The sequence below is a fragment of the Benincasa hispida genome, chromosome 8 (genome assembly GCF_027475165.1).
Source record: "Benincasa hispida cultivar pf3 chromosome 8, pf3_genome.v1.1, whole genome shotgun sequence".
Taxonomy (NCBI): domain Eukaryota; kingdom Viridiplantae; phylum Streptophyta; class Magnoliopsida; order Cucurbitales; family Cucurbitaceae; genus Benincasa; species Benincasa hispida.
The window spans coordinates 11,514,722-11,536,723 of record NC_143485.1 but is presented as its reverse complement, the minus strand read 5'-3'; the positions used below and the strand labels follow the sequence as shown (position 1 = coordinate 11,536,723).

General features: G+C 31.4%; 1 long non-coding RNA gene across 1 annotated transcript; it reads left to right on the top strand.

Moving 5' to 3' along the window:
• The first annotated feature begins 2,720 nt into the window (after nt 1-2,720).
• LOC150034361 (uncharacterized) lies at nt 2,721-11,145 on the top strand. The gene is made up of 3 exons (XR_016531118.1): nt 2,721-2,776; nt 2,900-2,985; nt 10,691-11,145. It is a non-coding gene; the product is annotated as an uncharacterized LOC150034361 (long non-coding RNA).
• The last annotated feature ends 10,857 nt before the right edge of the window (nt 11,146-22,002 follow it).

Here is a 22,002-nt window from a genome sequence, read left to right as displayed (position 1 = left end):
TGGGCAAACGGAGAGAATTGAAAAAAAAAAAAAAAAAAAAAAAACTATCAACTTGTTCAACCAACAATTTTGATTGTTTTATATAGGCTGCCTCTTGATTTTTCTCTTTTGATTATAGGTTGATTTGATTGGTTTTTATGCTCTAATTGTTGGATTTGTGGTATGTTATATTTTGTGATACTTCAGGTTTATTTGTTTACCACTGTTATTTTTTTTTAGATTTCTTATCAACAAATTTAGATTTTCATGTGAGCTTGTTAAGTTTTATTGTTTGTTTTAATTTGATTTGTTATGTTTATGATATTTTAGTTGTTACGTCTTTAAAAAGTCTGGACAAGTTACAATATTCTTTTTGTTATTTTTATGTGAAGTTCCTATGTTAAAAGCTTGTTAGATTTAGTTTTGAAGAGTAGGTTAAATTTGAAAGTTATTTATATGATTAAAGTTTGATTTGAAGCTCATAATATTATTTGAAATCTATTTATGTGATTCTATTGTGATATTATGAGTCTATTGTGTGTTGAAAGTTTCATTTGAACCTTATTTAAATGATTAAAGTGCAGTGTTGATTGTTTTGAGGGTAGAGGTAATGAGTGCATGCTAAAAAAGACTGTGAACTTTAAGAATTTATGCATACACTATGAATAATGTTATTATTGTTACGTTGACATTGATGCATTAAGTTGAATTCTAATATGAATGTTGTTTTTTTTTTATTAGATCTTGCATAAATTGATTGGAGTGAGTAACCGTCAAACAAGTAATTTTATGTGTTTTTTTGGATAGTGTCAAACACTTTTATTTTTATTTTTTTTTTGTTTTTGTTTACAACACTTGTTGTATTTAGTTTCTTTGTAAATAACCTAACTAAAGTTTGGTTAATAGCTTCCTTATATATAGTTTTTTTTGTATAAATGCTATCAATCTTATTGTTATATATGAAAGTTCAGTGGGTCTTTTCAAAAATAAAAAGGAAGCCCAAAATATATAAAAAAAAGGGCAAAGCAGTAGTGATCAACCCAAAAAAATTTAAATAATAAAACAAAACCTATGTAAATTGACTAAAAAACCCAACCCAACCCCCTCACAAAACGTGCGCGAAAATGCCATTCCCTCATGATTTAGGAAATCACTCGAAGATACCCACGATTGCACGCGACCAAACCCACAATTAATCGCCTACAAACAGAAAAAAATCGTGGAACCTTCTGCTTCATCTTCTTCATCAACCAACTTTCATTTAAAAAAATCTCCCCTATCTTTTCACAATCAATTACATTTACATTCCAACTGATATGACTTTGTAGTTAAGGTAATTAAATGTTTCAGCTTCTTTATTCTTTTGTTGGACTTTGTATTTACAATTTGCTGATATGTTGTAATTTAGGTTTTTTCATACATATTATATCTCTAACTCCGGTGATAGATCTTGATAAAAATCTATCGGTATTTATCAGTGACAAAAGTTGATAGAGGTTGATAGAAGTCTATCAGTATCTATCATTGAAAGAAACTCATAGAAGTTTATCATTGATAGAGGCTTATGGAAGTCCATCAGTGTCTATCAATGATAGAGACTGATAGAAGTCTATCATTGACAGATGCTGATAGAAGTCTATCATTGGTAAGGTTGATAAAAGTCTATTAGTGTCTATCAACGATAGAAATAGATAGAAGTCTATCATTGATACATTAAGTGATAGAAAAAACTGATACAAGTCTATCATTGATAAAATTTGATAAAAATCTATTAGTGCCTATCAGTGATAAAAACTTATAGAAGTATATCGCCATAGAGGTTGATAGAAGTCTATCAGTGTCTATCAATGATAGAAACTAATACAAGTTTATCATTAATAGAGATTGATAGAAGTCTATCAATGTTTACCGGTGATAGAAACTGATAAAAGTATATCCAGTCAACTGCTGCCCGCCACCCGACACTTTAATCCTCAGCTTCCAACCACCGCCACCGAGAAAATTACAAGTTTAGCCAGCCAGCCAACCCATTTAGTCGACCAAAACTACATTATAAAAAAAATCGTTGAATTAATGAAAGCACTTTAAGGGTTATAATATACTTAAATCTAGATGTGTTGAAGATTGTAAAAAAGAAATTAGATGAAAAATGTTTAATTGAAGTAAAAAATGGTTCTTTTGTGCACTTTCTTATTCTTAAACTGGACAAAATTCCCACACAATTCTGCACCCAAAAAGTAGGATAAGCCTCCCAATCTTAAGACTGTATCCTTTAAGCTTCAGAATTCTTCAATCGTTTACATGAATGCAACTCAATTGTGTAGACGAAGCTCTGAGGAACTAGACGATAGTTCAATTATGTAAACGATATTAAGAAGCACTAGACGATCGTGTAGATGATAGTTGTGTGGAACTAAACGATCGTTTAGACGATAGCTGAGGAACTAGACGATCGTATAGACGATACAAAGTGGAGCTAGACGATCGTGTAAACGATGCAAAAGAAACTAAACAATCGTGTACACAACACTTCAATAAAAGCCAGACGATCGTAGAGAAAGAAATAAAGAACACAAGTATTCAAGTGGTTCAGCTAAAGGTCTACGTCCACTGTGCAAATTGGGAGGGTCTCTTTTTGTTATTTCTTTTTTAAACTTCTTTACAAATTGAATGCCTTCTCTATTTCTTGTTTTTTTTATTCTCTCATTCATTTTCTTTTTATACATGCACTCATTTTCAACGAAGAAGCTCTGGTGGTTACAATAAAGAAAAAAAAAAGAGACAACAACGATCAACTGTATGTAACTTCGTTTCTTTTTGTCTCGATTTTTTTTTTTTTGTAACAATCTCCACCTTTGTAAACATCCAAAGTACCTTTCCCTTTTTGCTTGTTTAGCTAATATTAGCTTACCTTTTTCAGGTAACTAGAACCCAAGAAGGTCCAATCAATGACCAAGCTTGCTTTGAGGAACTGTCTTGGTCAACATATCAGCCGCATTGTCTAAGGTATGTATCTTTACTACCTCAACTTCCCCTTCTCAATCTCCTGTCTGATAAAATGGTACTTGATGTCAATGTGTTGGTTCTGTTGTGAAACTATTGATTTTTAGAAAAATAGATTATGCTTTGATTGTCACAATATATTCTCATTTTTGTTTGTGTAATGCCGAAATCGCTTAGTAATCCCTTCAGCCACAAACTTTCTTTGACAGCTTCAGATAGTGCTATAAACTCAGCTTCTGTTGTGAAAAGTGAAGGAACTCTTAAACAAGAGTATTCATGAGCGGGTTCAGATCTTTCCTATTTCATTTTGACCGAATTACCACACACACATTATAACAAATAAGTATGCATTTTAACACTAATTATAGGCATGCTTTGACAAATAAAATACAACAGATTGAGTAAACGTATTAGTGGAAGACTATCTTCACTCAAACTTAATCCAGTGGAAGCGACTCCTCTACGATCCAAATCGCCCAACAATCAATCGCCTAGCAGCACCACGATCGTCTACACGAACGGCAACACACGAACAAGAAGCAACCGGGGACGATACCACCACTTGAAGCCCTTGGTATTCTCGGAGTGAGAATCCAAAGAGTGGACTTTGATGGAATTGGTAGTGGGAGGAGGAAAGGACAATCGTGTAAAACGACAAGCAAGTGGGAGATAGTAGGTGACTATCACATAGTCAGGTGCTTGTCGCTTAGAAAAAGGTACTAGATCGTGTAGGTTTTACTAAGAGATCGTCTAGTAATTAGTAAGCGATCATTTAGAAAAGCTCGACACACTAAGCGATCGTTTAGAGAACGTATGCAATCGTTTAGTGCGCGCGGGTGTGCGATTGTTTAGGCGATGAGTGCTATCGTATAGGCTCTCAACTAAGAGATCGTGAAGTTTCCACACCGTGAGCAAAATTTTCGAACTCTTTTCAAAATGAAAAAAAAAAATAATTTTATTCTTCAGTTACAATAACCGAAATCAATCTACCCACTTTCCCACGATTTAGGAGAAATTCCCGGCCAATTGTCTCATAACCGCTTATTTAAATAAATAATGAATATAATCAATTAAATTCTTAACCTATAGTTGATATCATATATCTACTATAGTAATTTCTCATCTACTTGATATAAATCATATTTATATCTAATTTCCTCCAAAATAATGTATCTCATACATTCAGTTCAATTATATCATATATAATCAAACTCTCTCTTGTTAATTTGAACATTTCAAAATGACCCAAAAACTGATTCTCGACTTTATCCAAGCTACCAAGGGGACCTTATGGACCTGTGGCTCGAAGCTCCAACGGTACATGAATAGTTGACTAAACTCTTTAGCCATGAGATCCACCATCCATTAACTGCCAGACATTCTACTAAAGACCAACAACTGAATTCTTCTTACCACAGATATATTTTGTGTCCATCGGATATAACCAATCATGAATACGATGACCCTTCACAGATGCTCGTAAGTACAACTGGGCCAATTTACCGTTTTGCCCCTGTAGTTACATCTCATTTCTTAAGTACCACTGATTCCCTTAATGAACAATATAACATAGTACAACTATGTGTGAACACCTCTCGAGCCAAGAGAAGGTGTGTGGTGGCACATCGTTCAAGCCTTGGAATCAGCCCTTAAGGGAGTTATCTATCTACTTGCCCTTGCTTTGGGGAAGAAGTGAATTCCATCTTGTGTAGTTGAGTTCCCAGCTCCCAAATCAGACGAATCTCCAAAGTGGTAGGTTTGAGTCGGTGACTTGACCACTCGCACCCATGCAAATCAAAGGATCGCCCTTAATGGTAGGAGTTCTCAACTCACTCAGGATTGAGGTCATGTTACCTATGATCATCCTAGTGAAGTGAAATCTCTGTCATGAACGGTGTTATATAACGAGACATTAACACTTCGTGGTCAGGTCTTATACAAACTCTTTGTATAGGACGCTCCCGCTCGCATGTCCCCTACACGAATGATCAGATCAGACCATCTGTGACAAGTCACAACACTTGTGATCATTCCACAAAGCGGGCTGCATCCGTAGCGTTACCAGGATAAGGTTTCTCTCCTATATCCATATACTACAAATCATTTTGGTTATCACTTAAGACATGATCCACTTGTATACATGCTTAAGTTACATACAGATAACCAGGGATTTTATGTTTATTGGTTTGTGGTAAAACAAATAAAACAAACAACTGAGCAAAATCAAGAAGTGAAGTAAAATATCATATATTATACATCACAAGCGTTCGTACAAACTGTTTACAAATTACAGAACACGAGACTTTAGGGCATCAACCCCAATAGAAAGGGTCACAATAGATTGCAAACTTACCTTCCAACTTATTAAATTGTTTCCCCATAGGGAAACATATCCAGATAGTGAGCGCCTTCTATCTAGATCCCCTGCATAATCAACATCGACATAATAATACATTTCATCATTGAAGGGGTCATTCTGTCTGTATAAGATATGTGCTTCCTTTGATGAACAAATATACCTTAGTAGTCATTTAACTACTTCCCAATGTCATTTATCAAGATTGGCTATGTATTTACCGACTAAACTTGTAGCATAGGACAGATCTGGTCTGGTTGATGTCATTAGATACATCAAAGATCCCATTGCCTGGGAATAGGGAACAACCTCCATATGGTTAATGTGATCCTCATCAGTATTTTTTGGACTGTTTGCAGTTGAGAGTTTAAAATGAGGTGCAAATGGAGTGCCAACAGGCTTAGCACCATCCATTTTGAACCTCTGAAGTATTTTTCCACAGTATTCAACTTGACTCACATACAATCTGTCTTGCTTTCTATGTCTGTCAATTTCAATGCCAAGGATCCTTCTAGATTCTCCTAGGTCTTTCATGTCAAACTCTTTCTTTAGAAGAGCCTTGACTTGCCCCAACTCTTCTTTGATTTTTCTAGCAAGCAGCATATCATCTACATAAAGGAGTAGATAAACTGATTCTTTGAAGCTTTTAGAGCTTGTATACACATACTAATCGTAGGAGCTTCTCTTGAATCCCATTTTAGAGATCATCTCATTAAATCTGTCATACCAACACCTTGGTGACTGCTTGAGACCATAAATTTATTTTTTTAGTAAACACACCAAGTCTTCTTCTCCTTTCTTCACATACCCTTGAGGTTACTTTATATAGATAGTTTCGTTCAACAATCCATGTAAGAAAGTTGTCTTCACATCCAATTGGTCTAACTCCAAGTCCTTTTGAACAACTAGGGAGAGAAGTAGCCTTATGAATGTGTGTTTCACCACAGGAGAAAAGACCTTTGTATAATCAATCCCTTCTTTTTGTGTGAACCCCTTAGCAATAAGTCTTGCCTTGAATCTAGACTTTTGGAGCCCTGAAATTTCTTCTTTGAACTTGTATATCCACATACATGAAATAGGTTTGTATCCTTTAGGCAAAGGTACTAGTTTCTAGGTATCATTTAGGTTGAGAGACCTCATTTCATCATTCATTGCCTCAATCCACTGTCTAGCATCAGGGCTGTTAGTTGCTTCCTCAAAACTGGTGGGTTCATTGTTGCTTAATGAAATGGCAGCACTCAAATCAACACTAGCAAAATCAGATTCTAGATATCTTGTAGGGGGCACAATGGTTCTCCTAGTTCTGTCCCTTGCTAGGGAATAATTTTTTAAATCTCCTTGTGTCTTTACTTGTTCTCTTGACATAAATTCACTTGTATCAGCAGTGTCATCACCTTCAACTTCTAAATTCTATGAAGAAGTAGAAGCTTCTTCATCATTTTGAGGCTCCACCTCAAACCTTGTGCTATTGGTTTTAGACATGGGTGTAGATTGTTGCTCAGACATCATAAACATCTTATTTTCTTTGAACACAACATCTCTACTATTAATACATCTCTTCTCAATAGGATGCCATAGTCTATATCCTTTCACTCCAGGTGTAAAGTCTAGAAACATGCATTTGACAGCCTTTGGTTTCAACTTGCCATGGCTTTGATGCACATACCCTAACACCTTCAAGTGTTCTAGCTTGGGAGGCTTTCCTGTCCACCTTTCTTCTAGAGTTTTCAGCTCAATGGACTGATGTGGACACCTAATTAGAGTGTAGATTGTGTAGGACATTGCCTTTGCCCAATATTTCTCAGACAAAAGAGCATTGAACAGCTGACATCTCACCATTTCAAGCATTGTTTTGTTCAGTCTTTCAAAAACTCCATTTTGTTGAGGTATATACCTCGCTGTTATGTGCCTCACAATACCATTTTCCCTGTAAAACAAGTTGAACTCCTCTCCATAAAACTCTAAACCATTGTCAGTTCTCAAGTATTTAATATGTTTAGAGGTTTTCTTTTTAATCAAGATTTTTCATTCTTTGAATCTCCCAAACACTTCATCTTTGGTTTTTAGAAAATAAGCCCAACTCTTTCTTGAATAATCATCAACAAAGGAAAGGAAGTACCTTGCTTCACTTAGTGAATGAGAGTGTGCTAGACCCTATAGGCAGAATGTACATATTTAAGTATCTCTTTGGAAGTATGTTGTCCTTTAGGGAAGCCTTGCCTTGTTACGTTGCCAAGGATGCAATGTTCACAAAACTTCAAGCTGTCTTTAACACCTTTAGGAAGAATCCCCTATTTTGAGAGAACTTGCAACTCTTTCACACTAATATGAGATAGTCTCTTGTACCATAGCTCATCTTCTGTGGGTTCTTCATCTGTAGCCATCAAGGCTGGATGTGCCATTTGCACATCTTGAATGAAATACAAGCCATTAACTTTGGTTGCTACCAACACTACTTTTGAGTCTCTAATTATCTCAAAGCTGCCTCCAACTCCTCTGTATTCACAGCCAATGAAGTCAAACATTCTCAATGATAGGAGATTTCTCTTCAATGTAGGAACATGCCTCATATTCCTGATAAACTTCACTGAACCATCTTGCATCTTCAAGGAAACAGACCTAATTCCAACAGCCTTGCAGGTATTGCTATTTCCCATGGAGATCAGCCCTCCATCCCACTTATTGTAGGTACAAAACCACCCTTTAGATGGTTTCATATGGACTGAATAACAAGAATCTATCACCCAATCTTGAGTCTCCATAGAATTTTACTCACCACACTCTTTAGTTGTTGCCAAGGCATCTGAATACACAAGGGAATTTTCTCCCACAGCTGCTTTTGTTTACTTTCCTCCTTGGTTCTGTTGGTCAGCTTTCTTTTCAAGGCATAATAGCCTTTCTTCATGTGTCCAAGTTTGTGGAAAAAATGACACTTGATTTTAGACTTGTCACCACCATTCTGCTTGCCCTTCCCATTGTTCTTTGTTTTCCCCTTTGAAAACGAACCTTCTCCTCCTTGTTGCTCTTTCTTGCTCATGTATAACTCTAATTCTTTGACTCTTATTGCTGAAATTATTGCTTCTGTAGTGATTCTTTCTCTAACATACTTCATGGCTGTTTTGACATCTTTAAATGAATCTGGTAGAGAGTTAAGTAAGATAAAAGCCTCATTTTCTTCCTCAATGTTGTCTTCTATTGATCTGAATTCTGATGATAGTCTCTTGAGTTCGTTTAAATTGTCAGTGAGGGATTTTGCAGCATCCATCTTATATGTGAAGAATCTCTCCCTCAAGAATTTCGTGGAGAAGGAAGTCGATGAAGATTTATCTTACGAGGAAGAGGCCATCGAGATTTGGACAAGAAAGACCAGGTACTTAGGAATAAGATGATTCCTTTGGTGAATGTGTTATGACATAATCATGGAGTCGATGAAGCAACCTGGAACCTGAAGAACAAATGAGGAAGAGATATCCTCAACTTTTCTAATGATATATCAGGTAAATTTCGAGGACGAAATTTCCTTTAAGGGGGAGATGATTGTAAACCCCGAACTTGGATTCCTTAGATAAGCATGTTTAGCCAAAAGGGATGCTATAATATATATTTATTTTTTTTAAAAGAGAAGGTAAATATGTTGTTTATAGGGATTTTGAAGAAAGGGAAGGAAATATCTTTGATGGAGGAACTTAATCACTGTCTAGCTGGAGGCACTAAGAGAGGGGACGTGGAAATCTATACCTTGAATTCAGGAAGCGGCAGAGAGATTAAAAGGGAAGAGAAAATTCAAAGGCATGGTTTCGACAATTGACAAGAGAAAATTTAGTAAATTCAGTGCCATTTGAGAGCTGGGAGAATCTAGTTTTCGAGGTGGTCCTGTTGGAGAACGATTGCAAGAGGAGAAGAACAAAGAAGGAGAATTTACTAAGGAGGCAGAACCACGGATTAATCCGGACCTGTGGTGAAGTTTGGAAGTTCCAAGCCAAACTACAAGAAGGTTTAGGCTGAAATTTTAAGGTAAGAAAGCTAATCAAATCTAAAAAAGTTTATAGAAGGAAGTTTCTTGAAAGAGCTCTAGATTTTGAGTTATGAATTTTTGAAGTTGTACCAGGGAATTGGTGCATAAGCAGACAGCTGCTTGTGAAGATCAAGCAAGCAGTTCAACGTGGAGAATTACAGTGAGATTTTGTAAGGAGGGTATCGCTCTCGGGGGAAATCTCGCTAGGAATTGAGGTGAGTATCGTTAAGAATTTCACAGAAAAAGCTTGGTATCACTCTAGAGGGTATCACTGGTGTCGCTCTAGAGGGTATCGCTGGTGTCGCTCTAGAGGGTATCGCTAGTGTCGCTCTAAAGGATCTCACCAGTGTCGCTCTGGAGAATCTCGCTAGTGTCGCTTGTGGGGATCTTGCCAGCATCTCTTAGGGGGATCTCGCTTGTGAAGCTGTCTGTGTTGATGGAAATGCTTTTAATAAATAAATTATTTGAGATAAGCTAGGAATTCTAAGTAGTTTTAATCAGGAGTTATATCTTTTCAGGCCAAGAGGAGCTGGGGGAAACGTATAAACCAGTAGGAGCCTGATGAACTGTAAGTGACTAAGTAAACCCTAAGTTTTTAATATTCACGCATATCTAATCAAGTAAAACACAGTGACATTAATGATGTATTTACATTTCCTCAAGCAAAAAATTGTGGAAGAATAACTTAATGCATGTCTCCCGGTTTGTATGTGTGTAGCACAGGCCAAGGTATGTTGAGTAACCTTTACAAAAGCTATGTTTTGATTTTGATATATGCTTTCTAAAGGAAGGTTATGGGAGAATGAATTCTTGTGTAAATGAGTGGCAATGGAATAACTCTTGTGTATACTAGGTTATGGAACTTCATGTGTGTTTCAAAATACACATTTGATACCGAAGGACTTTTGAGAAGGTATCCAACCAATTAGGTATTGAAGGACACTTGAGAAGGTACTTGGCCAATTTGATACCGAAGGACTTTTGAGAAGGTATTCGACCAATTTGATACCGAAGGACATATGAGCAGGTATCATAAAAGCTTGATACTGAAGGACAAATTTGAGAAGGTATCCGAGCGAAAGTATCTAAAATATGATGGTATTTAGTGTGGCCACGTGCACGTAGGCAGTTATGAGTGGGGGACTGATGTATGGGCCTTCTGGCCTGTTGTAAACATTGGGAGCTAGAGCGTTTAGGCTCATTCTCAATTAGGGACAATTGTTGGGTTTACTTGTTTGTATGTTTACATGTTCATAGTTTTGCTATGCTTGGTGCGTTACGATTCTATAGTCACTCACTGGGCTTTTAGCTCACCAAGTTTTTGTGTTTTTTTTCAGGTAACGGTCAGTTTCCTCAAGGTTGATCTTGCTGCTGCTTGCCACCAAAAGACTCAGTTTATTAAGAGGACTTAGGTTGATGGTTTGATATGTACACATGTTTTGAGAGGGACTAGGGCTTCTTTAGGAATACTTGGGCCATCTGTGAATATTCTTCAGTAGTGTAATGTCTTGATTGCATGCATGTACTTATGTAATTTTTGTAGAACCTTAAGGGAGTTTTGTTGTATGTGTATATCACTAGTGTTTTAACAGGTTGGTATTTAGTTTAATAGTCTTGGGTGGTAGGTGCTGGCAGGAGGGGCCAGTAACTACCACGGTCATATCCTTGTTCCAGAATAAAAGGTTAGTATATGCACAAATTCCAAATGTAAAAAGGGGCGATTTGGGAATTTTAAAAAACCTGCAGTGAAGTTTTGCTATACTGTGTAAATAGTTTTATATCTTTTCAATTTATGACAATTCCCAAGTTCGTATTTATGTTTGTGTGTATTTTGAGTCGAATTGGAGGAAACATAGGTGTAAATTGATGACAGGCATAGACAAATAATAATCCATAATTATAATCTTTTTTGAGGTTTCATAAATTTCATGAGATGTATGTATTTGACATTGGATCAGTGCCATCAATTGAAATTCAATGACTATAAACAAGTGTAATACATATAATTCAATGACATCCAAAAAGTTGAAACATTATTGACACTATAAATGTGACATTATAATAGTTTTTGTAGAAGATTTTTAGTGTCAACAAAATAATTTAATTGACAAAAAAAAGTCAATTTTTAGGTTATTTATTAATGTTGATAAATTATCATAAAAAATGTTACCATGACACGTAACAAATGTCAATAAATACTTATTGTTGACTACATTGAAAATCATGAAATATTCAATAATGACATATTTTAGATGTGTCATTGTTTCACTTTTTTTGATGGTGGATTCAAAGACGGAAAAAAGAGTCAAGAAATGTGTTTATGACAAGTCAACTTTATTTAAAAAGTTAAGTTACCAAGATTTAAATGATTTTTTTAAATCAAAATATGAATAATTCAACTAATATAAAATTTGTACACTTGAAAGTCAGAAGTTAAATTAATATTTTGAATTTCAATGTAAGTAGGAGAAAACTACAACAATTTTAGTGGGTAACAAATAAGTTTGAAAGTAAAGACTTTGGCATGTGCTTTAAAAACCGTGTGGACATTTTTATTTCAAATAATAAACAGTTAATCGTGGACATATAATAATTAAGACTTGGATTTTATCATAATAATAATATTATTATTATTAATAAGACTTTCCAAACCCCATGTTCTTTCTTAAGAAGCTTCTAGAAAAAACTTGACAATTAATTTTTACACATTGAAAGTTTAACCAAAAAAAAAAAAAAAAAGAAAAAAGAAAAAAGAAAAAAGAAAAAAAGAAAGAAAAAGATAAAGAAAAAGAAAAAGAAAACCCTTAATGGCTCTAACACTATTTTTCAACATATTGTGCCCTAATAATTTTTGGTCACCATCCACTAGGATTGGTTTGGTTTGTTTGATTTCCTTTCATTTTAGTTATTTTTTAAAAATGCAAATTGGTTTGATAATTATTTAGACGCCTTTTAGTATTCATTTCATTTTTTTTTAAACTAAATTTCTTACTTCCCCATTTCTTACAATATTTTGCTTCTTTCTTTAAGTATATTGATTGAATTCTTAGTCAAATTCTAAAAACAAAAACAAGTTTTAAAAAACTACATTTTTTTTTTTAGTTTTCAAAGTTTGGTTTGGTTTTTTAAATAATAGGTAAAAAATAGATAACAAAGAAAGAAATTTGGAGGTGAAAGTAGTATCTAGAAAAGCTTGATTAAAAAAAAAATCAAATAATTACTAAATGGGGTCTTAATTTTTTGTTTTCGATTTTTTATTTTGAAAAATTAAGCTATTAAAGGCTACTTCGATCTATATGTTTTTATCTTTTATTATCCACTTTCTATTAATACTTTAAAAACCCAAACCAAGTTTCGAAAATTAAAAATAGTAGTTTTTAAAAGTTTATTTGTTTTTTTTTTTTTTTTAGAATTTGATTAGCAATTTTTTTTTAAAAAAATTTAAAGTCAGAAGGGGTGTTTATAGGTTAAATTTTTAAACATTAAATACCAAAAGTCAAATAGTTCCTAAATGGAATAGTAGTTTTCAAAAACTTTTTTGTAGTTTAAAATTTGACTAGAAATTCAATTATTTCTTTTAACAGTGGTGAAAACCATGTTCAAAAAATTGGGAGAAAACAAACTTATATAATTTGTTTTTCTAAAAAAAAAAATAAAAAAACAAAATTACCATATAAAACTTTAGCTATTATATATCTTCCATTGATTTTTTTTCCCAAACGAAACATAACCCAATATTTTATAACTAAATGGGCGTCTTCAAATTTACCCAAAGATAAATACAAAAGTCTAGCCATGTGCATTTAAAATTTTCACAATTAAATAAAATTAATATATTAAGCTTACATAGAATTTGCAATGAACTATCTATCATAAATGAAGCATCATTCTTTTATCTAATTTAAGATATAATTGAAAAATGTGTGTTTTAGAGAGACTTGAATGGTTCAAATAAAACAACTTTTTTTAATGTGGTGGGGGTCAAATCATAGGTGTCTAAATTCTAATATAATGATTTGGTATTTAGAAAGACGATGAAAAATGGAGCATTTTCACATTGATTATAATGTTTATTGATGAAAATTTAATAATTGATAATTCAATTATAAAAAAGTTTGTGATGATAAATAAGATGAACAACTAAGAATCTCGAGTATGTTATGAACTACATATCTCTGAATCATTAATACATCATCAAATTTATATGTAAGATATTTGATCGATCTCAAAGATAAATTTATGAAGGATTCAAGAGGGACACGTGCTCCTCAACTTCATGTTTATATATTATATATATAATGCAACTCCTACATAGGTCGAGTTCGAGCCATATAATTGACTTTTTTCTTCGATTTCTGTTCTTCAAATCAGTAAATAAATAAAACATATACTTGTTTTTCAAGGTTTAAAGTATTGTTTTGATAATAATTTAAAACCCATTTGATTATCGATCAAATATTTTCGTTATTTAATCTAGTCCATAAGACAAAATTTCCAAAAAAAGAAAAAAATATTACAAATTAAAGTTTCTTTTTTTTTATTGTATATTTATTTAAGTGTTGTTTTAAATTAGAATAAAATGAACTAAAAGATTTACAAATATAACAAAATTTCACCATCTATCTATGATAAATCATGATAGATAGACTCAGATAGTAGTCTATCACAATCATTTAAAATAATTTTCCTTTATTTTTATATCATTTAAGTATATGTGTATATATAAATAATTTTTTTTTTTTTTTTAGTTTATGTATCAAACAAATTAGTTCATAATAATTTATTCAAATACAGTAACCGATAGATTAAACTATAAATTTAATCTCTAAACTTTATTCTAGATTTGTGGCTATTTGTCGTTGAACTTTAGAAAGTTTTATATTAGATTTCTTAATTTTCAATTTTATGTTAATCTTAAATTTTAAAAGTGTTTAATAACTCATTGACTTGTGCTAAATTTTTAAAAATTAGCTGAACAATTAGATACAAGACTGAAATTTAGGTATAATGAGACTTAAATTTTCAATTTTTAAGACTCTGATATTTGAAAAATGTCAGTTAATTCCATAACCTATTAAATATAAAATTGAAAATTCAAGAATTTATTGGACACTAACTTTGAAATTTAAAATTCTAATTGACACATTTTAAAATTCATTTGAAAGTTCAACAACCAATTAGATTAGTAAAAAAATTTAAGGACTAAACTTTAATTTAACTTAATCAATATTACTGTGAATATTCAATCATTTTCATCTAAAAATATTACATGTCTACGAATTTGTGCTTGTAACATAGAATTCTTGGAGTGTTGATGATTATTGGATCTAGTGAGAAATTAAAGTAGTTGATTTCTAATTTAAAGTTTCAATTTCAGAGTATTTTCTTCATATTTCTCTAAAGCACCCATATCTTTAATTTATTTGAAATTAGTGCTATATAATAGGTTAGAATAATCTAACACCCCAAAAGTGTATAAGTAGTATTTCTAATATCAATAATATTCTAAGTATATCAACGATATATTAAATAACAACTAGAGGGCAATCAAATAGCAATCAATGGAAGTGTATCTATAAATTAATTTTGATCGACAAGTTTTTCTTTTTCTTTTTTTGTATGTGAAAAATTGCTCTGATCAAACTTAATTTTTTTTTTTAATTTATGGACCTGAAAGTCTCTTTTTCCCCTCCAATTTGGTGATTTTCTCTATGATTTAACTTTGGACAAATTATTCATTTTTCTGGTGTTAATTAAGATTTTAATGGCGTACTATATATATAATTGATATACTAGATAAAGATTAATCTGATATACCAAATATTAAATATATAAATGGTATAAATTGATTTACTACAACCACAATGATAAACCAAATAAATATAGCTAAAAAAGGAAAACTTAAATAGTCACATTGATATGCAAAATACTGATAATTAAACTCATAAAAAAAAATAGATTATTGATATATCAAGAAATAAGTTTATATTGAGATATACTTTATATTTGGTATATTAAGTTTAAAGTATATTAGCTACCATTGATATATACAAGATATTAAGTTAATGTTAAATATATTAGTTACATAATTGATATACTTTATGTTTTATATGTTGGTTGACTGATAAATTAAATTTCAAATCTTTAGTTGTATAAATAGATACACTTAATAGTTGAAGAATATTTGTAATATATGACATTCATTCAAAATGTAATTTCAAGTATAACATCTACCTATTAGTTTTTTTTGTCTTTTCAACTTCTTTTACATCTTTCATTTCACTTCTTTATTTTCTTATTCTATCAATCTTTCATGAATATGTAAAAAATTAATAATAAATCAAAGTATATCAATAAGTCTATATAACTGAATATCATAGAGTATTAGTGATTTATGTATTTTTAAATAAAGTATATCAATAAGCTAATAAGAAGTATATCAATGATTTTATCGATATACCAAAATATCAATATGATATACGTGTTATTCAATATATCAATAACTTATTGATATACTAGCTATCTTATGTGTATGCTTGAAGACCACTTTGGTCCTAATTTTTATTTGGGTTGTCTTGCCTCGTTTGGGCTAAATTTGCAAAAGAAAAAAAAATAGTGGACAAACTTGCAATTTTTTTATTTGTTTTTTAGCTATACTTGCACAAGTATCCCTTAATTATAATTGTGCATTTTCATGAGGTGATTATTATTATTTTTAGTAAAAAAAAATGCCATGTCAATTACCAATGAAGTAAACTAATTTTGGCTTCATTATGAGATTATATGAAAAGAAAAAATTATATGGCTGTTTAGTGACAAATTTTATTTTAGTGTACTTTGATTTATTTGTTACTACAAAATATTTATTGATTCACATGCTCGATAAATTAAAATTATATACGAAATTATCTGTTCAATCGTTAAGTATAACATCGGTTGGAAATGCAGTACCAAAGTCTCATATTGTCTGGATGAGGAAAAGATCATGGATTTATAAGAGAAGACAACTATCTTCAATGATTTGAGACATTTTGGATAAAACTAAAAGTAAAGTCACGAGGCTTTACATCTAAAATGAACATAACATACTATTGTGGAGATATTTGGAGGATCTGTTATCCCTAACAATATATATTTAACTAAATTCATGTAAAAAAACAAACTTTATAGCACAACCAATATCTACAGACATGGGTTGAACTAAAGAATATAATTGTGAATAAAGGCAAGTATTTATAACTTTAGCCTTTTTAATAAATCTTAAATTTAGTCATTTGAAGTAAATTTTATTAAAATTGGTCAAGTGATAATAATAACTTTTATGTAAGAAAATACAATACATGAATATGTTTCCAAAATTCATATAAAAATGCTAATAGATAATAAAAAGTTTTTTTTTTAAAAAAAAATCAACAAATAAACAAAAAATAGTACTGATTAAACTTAAGTTTTTTTTTTTTTTTTTTTTTTTTTTTTTTTTTTTTTTTTTAACATATAGATACTAAAATTAACTAAAATTGAACCATGTTTAAAATATATGGACTAAAATGATATTTTAACCTATATTTTATAGGACTGTTTTTAAATATAGAAAAATAAACTAAAATATTTACAAAATGTAGCAGAATTTTAGAACTATCACTGATAGACACGGATAGACGTTGATAGACACTGACAGACTTCTATCAGTATCTATCAGCGTCTATCATTGATATTTCTAAAATTTTGGTATATCTTATAAATATTTTCAATAGTTTTACCATTTGAAATAATTTTCCTATTTTATATCCAAAGTGAACATGCAAGGCATGAATTTCTTAGTTTTATTCTTCAAACTTTCCTTTCTTTTTTTTCTATCTCCTCAATGCTTTTTCTTCACTTAAATGATTACATGATAACATAAACTTTTCATAGAGGGTATAATGACAATGACAAGTCAATAAGAGTTCATATAACAACTCCACCAAATTTGTTTGTTAATTAACTAGAAATATGTTCTGTTTTGGAGAGTGCCAAAGAAGTCAAAATAAAGATTTGTTTGTGTATTTGGTTTCAAAGTCCACATGGAAAAAGATTCATGATGGAGAGATGATGCCTAAGTAGAAAATAAGAAATATTTCTCACAATAAGATAAAAGGATAGTGTTTATTCAATTTTGATTTTTCTAAGTAGTGGAGAACTTTTTCACTTAATTAACTTTGAAACTTTTAATTGGTTATTTATTAAAACTTGTTGCTTATTTGAATTTTCTTACTTTACAACATTGTCTAAATCAATAAGTTAGGAATTTTTTGATAGACATTTCTTCGGAATCAAATCTCTCTACTATACTAATATTTTGTAAAATCTTTCCAAGGGTCCACGTCAAAATCAATAAAATTGAGTGGTTCACATAAAAGTAGACGTTTTCTCATGTAAGGATTCCATCTGACATAAATTTCTCAATTCTCTAGTTCAAGATGTGACTTAAAAGACTAATATAACGACAAACAATTCTTTAGTTTAGCTCGGATATGTTTATGTGCAAATGTATTCAATATTTAGATATTTGTTGGATATATATTGGATGAGAAAACTTTTAGTGCTACGAAAATACCATACTCTATTTTCTCACACTTGATAAATATTAATAGACTCTACATTAATTATGCCACCTTGCCACCAACAATTTTTGTTGGGATAGAATCGTAGGGATAGGCAATATCGACGCTATTTTGACCAACGTCAACATAAGAGTCTTGGTCGACGTCAAGTCAATGATGGACTAAAATGTAGATATATCGACACCTTGTAGTTGGCATCGACATAAGTCGAGTAGAGGTGTTGGTGTAGGTGCTTTTCTGATGCCATTTTTTTGGTACTGGCATAGTCACATTTTGCTAACGCCTCTTTACCATTGACATTTTCTTTTTTAAAAATATGTATTTGTTTATTTACTTTTAAAATTATATTTTATTCTTTGTCCTTTAATTGTACATAATGTAATAATATTTAATTTAATATTCACAAATGTATACATAAGGCAAAATTATTAAAAAAAAAAAAATACAACCAAATTGCATTCAAATTTCATTCTTATAACTTATATCAATGGTTGTATTATATAAAAGTTTAACAAATAGATTAAAGTAACATAACACAGAAAGACATAAATCTTGTTCGGCCACAAAATCTTCAACGTAAGATTCATCCTGAAAAGGCAAAAAGAATAAAAACAAAGTTTAGATTATATTTAACAACTAAAACTAAAGTACATTATTAATATAAAGAACTAAATAAGAACAAAAACAAACTACATTAAACTTATACCAAATAATCAATTTGTTATCTAAATTTTTAATTTCTCATATTCAAAATTGCATTTCTCACTATTTCTTCTTCTTATATTCTGATAAACAATTCTCAACTCACATTCAAAACAACATCATGTTTTACCACAATAATTTTTAACTCACATTCAAAACAATAAGAACAACATTTCTTGTCCTCACATTTAAAATACAACAAAAGCATTTGTCTAACTTACATTCAAAATAATAATAATCAACATTTCTCGCCACCATATTCACAACACAACAAAAACAATCATGAATTTACATTCAAGATAACAACATTTCTCACCATACATTTAAAACAAACAACAAAAACAATTCTCAACTAATATTAAAAAAGAACAATAGCATCTCACCCCACATTAAAAAATAACATATAAACTTAAATATCAAGAATAACAACTAACGTAATTACAGAATAACAATAATTCTCAAACATATCTCTAATTGTATTCATTCTCCCTATAATACAAACAAACTCACTTGCTACCATAATCGTAAGATAGCAATAATCTCCAAACAATCCTTTACAAATTCATTCCATTTATTATACGAAGTATCTCACTTGCTATCATAATTGTACGAAGCAATAATTTTAAAAAAATCTCTTATGTATCTATTCCTAATTTATTAATATATATATATGTGTGTGTATACGTATATTCTTCATACCATATATAATTTCGAAGACTCTTGAATTCATTACAAAAGCAAAAATTTCATAACTATTTTGATGTTCTTCCTTGTGAATTCATGAATTGTTTGACCAAAATTTTCAAGCCTTTCTACCTTTGCCCACATTTTCTCATGTTTTGCTATTGTTGAGTTTCTAGCCTCTCTCTCCACTTGAATCAATGCTTCATGTAATCCAAGTTGTTCTTTTAAGAACTTTATCTGAACTGCTTGCTCATGCTCTCTTTGTGTATAGGATGAACTTGATGACAAGTTACCCCTTCTTGATTTTGGCTTTAGGCCCCAACTGAGGCCTTTAATGTGGCTCGATCGGTTTTCCAACATAGTCACACATATATCTTTTCTTGAAATTGGTTGGATTCCTTCTAGAGTTCGAATGACTTGCAATTGTAGCATTCAATCGTACAATTATTATTGAAATAAGTAAGTAGGAAACATATTTCCAATTGAAATCCAGTTTTTATTGAAGAAATCCCTTTTGAATGATTTTTTTTTTTATTTATTTTTTACATGTGTTGCATCATTGGAGAACTTATTCACCCAAATTCCATCTCGTGAGTTGTTTGCATGAATAGGCCAACAGGTCCAACATTTTGACCTCTATTCTTTGTCTGTAACTCAAATCACATAAAAGTCATTAGCATAAGGAGTTAGGCAGGTAAAAGAAATCGAAATTGTTTAGTCCCTTTCAAAGTCTTGTTGTATGTTGATGAATGTCTTTGATCCAACTTATGATTAAATGATAAAGCCCCCCAAGTCCTCTTGTTCATCTCCATATATTTATAATAAAATATAAATTAACGAAAAGTGAAGTATACAAAATTAAAAAAGAAATTGATTAATGTAAGTATCATACCTTAAAATCAGAATTCTCAAACCTAGTGCATATAAAAAATGTCAATCTTCGAAGACATTTATGAAAAATTTGATGGATCTAATACAAAATACAATATCAAGCACGATGTTATAAACAATATGTATGACAAGTGAGCAATATGAAAGCAAACATGGTGCAAAAACACCTACATCTGGGGGGTAGTGTGCCTGGTCGAGCGAAACTTCACTATAAAAAGAGTTTAGCAATTACAACAAAAGTACTAATATGATAGACTCTCTCTTCAGTGACTCACGTATGATTTCCTCTTCACTTTCAACTTAGATTTCCACTAAATTTGAGCTCCCCTCACCTCTACAATAATGTTTCTCCAAGTTTTGTATGGGATCCCCTCAATACAACATATTTAGGCTCTCCCTAAGAGTGAGATCCCATCACATTCATCATATTTAGGCTCCTCCTAAATATGAGATTTCATCACCTTCAACGTACTTAAGCTTCTCCTAAATACAATATCAAATCAAACTCCTTTCGAGTTCTACAATGGCTGCCAAACCAAAAAGGTCTCAACGACAAATACAAAGATTTTCAATACAATATATGGAGGTTAAGGCTTAGACAAACCCTAAGCTCAAAACTCTCAATACACACTTTTTTAATTAGGTAGTTAATCCTAAAAATGAATAAAGGTACAATATATGTCACACCCCCTTCCAGATTACCTTTCCAACCTAGGAGGAGATGTGACGACAACAGATGCCAACCCTCTTATGGCATCCACTGTCCCTCTTTATTTTAGACACTCACACCCTTGGTGTACTGATAATAGTTATAAACATGCAACTAACTAGATATTCCTCAACAACTTACGAAGAAATCTTAAAAACATGATTCATTTTGTATGCACATGCCAAAATAGTTAATATTACAAAGCCCCCTTCTGAAGTTTATCCTTATCCCTAATATGCACATATTAATTTACAAACTCATCCACATAACTATTTAAACTCTGGATTCCTCTACAATTCTGGATCTTTGAGTAGCAGACTAACAGATCAACTAGGCTCCAGGGTGTAGATCGCTACCTGGGGAAAAAGTGTAAGCATGGAAAAGAATGAGCTAACACCTAATGAGTAATATTTAAAACATGTTTCCAAAACATAATCATACTCAAGTATCAATTTTATGAATTTCAAGGTTTCAAATTTTGAACATCAAGTATAACATTCTAAAAAAATATTATAAAACCCTAGAAACATCGAATAACATCTACTTTGTTTGGAAATCATCATCCTCTAGCCTTAGTTAAGGGAGAGCCCTTTTGCTTAATCGCTCAACGTCGAAGTCCTTAGTTGGTGTGGAGTAACCTTAACACTCGAACGTTGAATAATACCTACATGCATATGGTTAAGCTCTAGATACTATCATACCTTAGGTATCAAGGGACCCAAATACCTTCTCTTAGTCCTTCAGTATCGGGTTTCCTTTTTGAAACATCATAAAACCTTAAATTTATTTAAGTACTCAATCTTAAAACATCAAACATTCTAGTAACATAAACATCATAAATATAGAATTACTGAGGAATAACTCAACTCAAGGAATGCTTTGTAAAATATGCTTTTGAGCATTAAAACTCAAGTATGCTTAAGAAATTTTATAAGAAAAGCATATTTAAAAGTCATTTTAAAACTTTAAAAATAGCATGCTCGGAAAAACTCTTAAATAAAGCATGTAATAAGCTTATATCGTGAAATTGTCACTCACTCTTAACCAGCAATAGCTATTT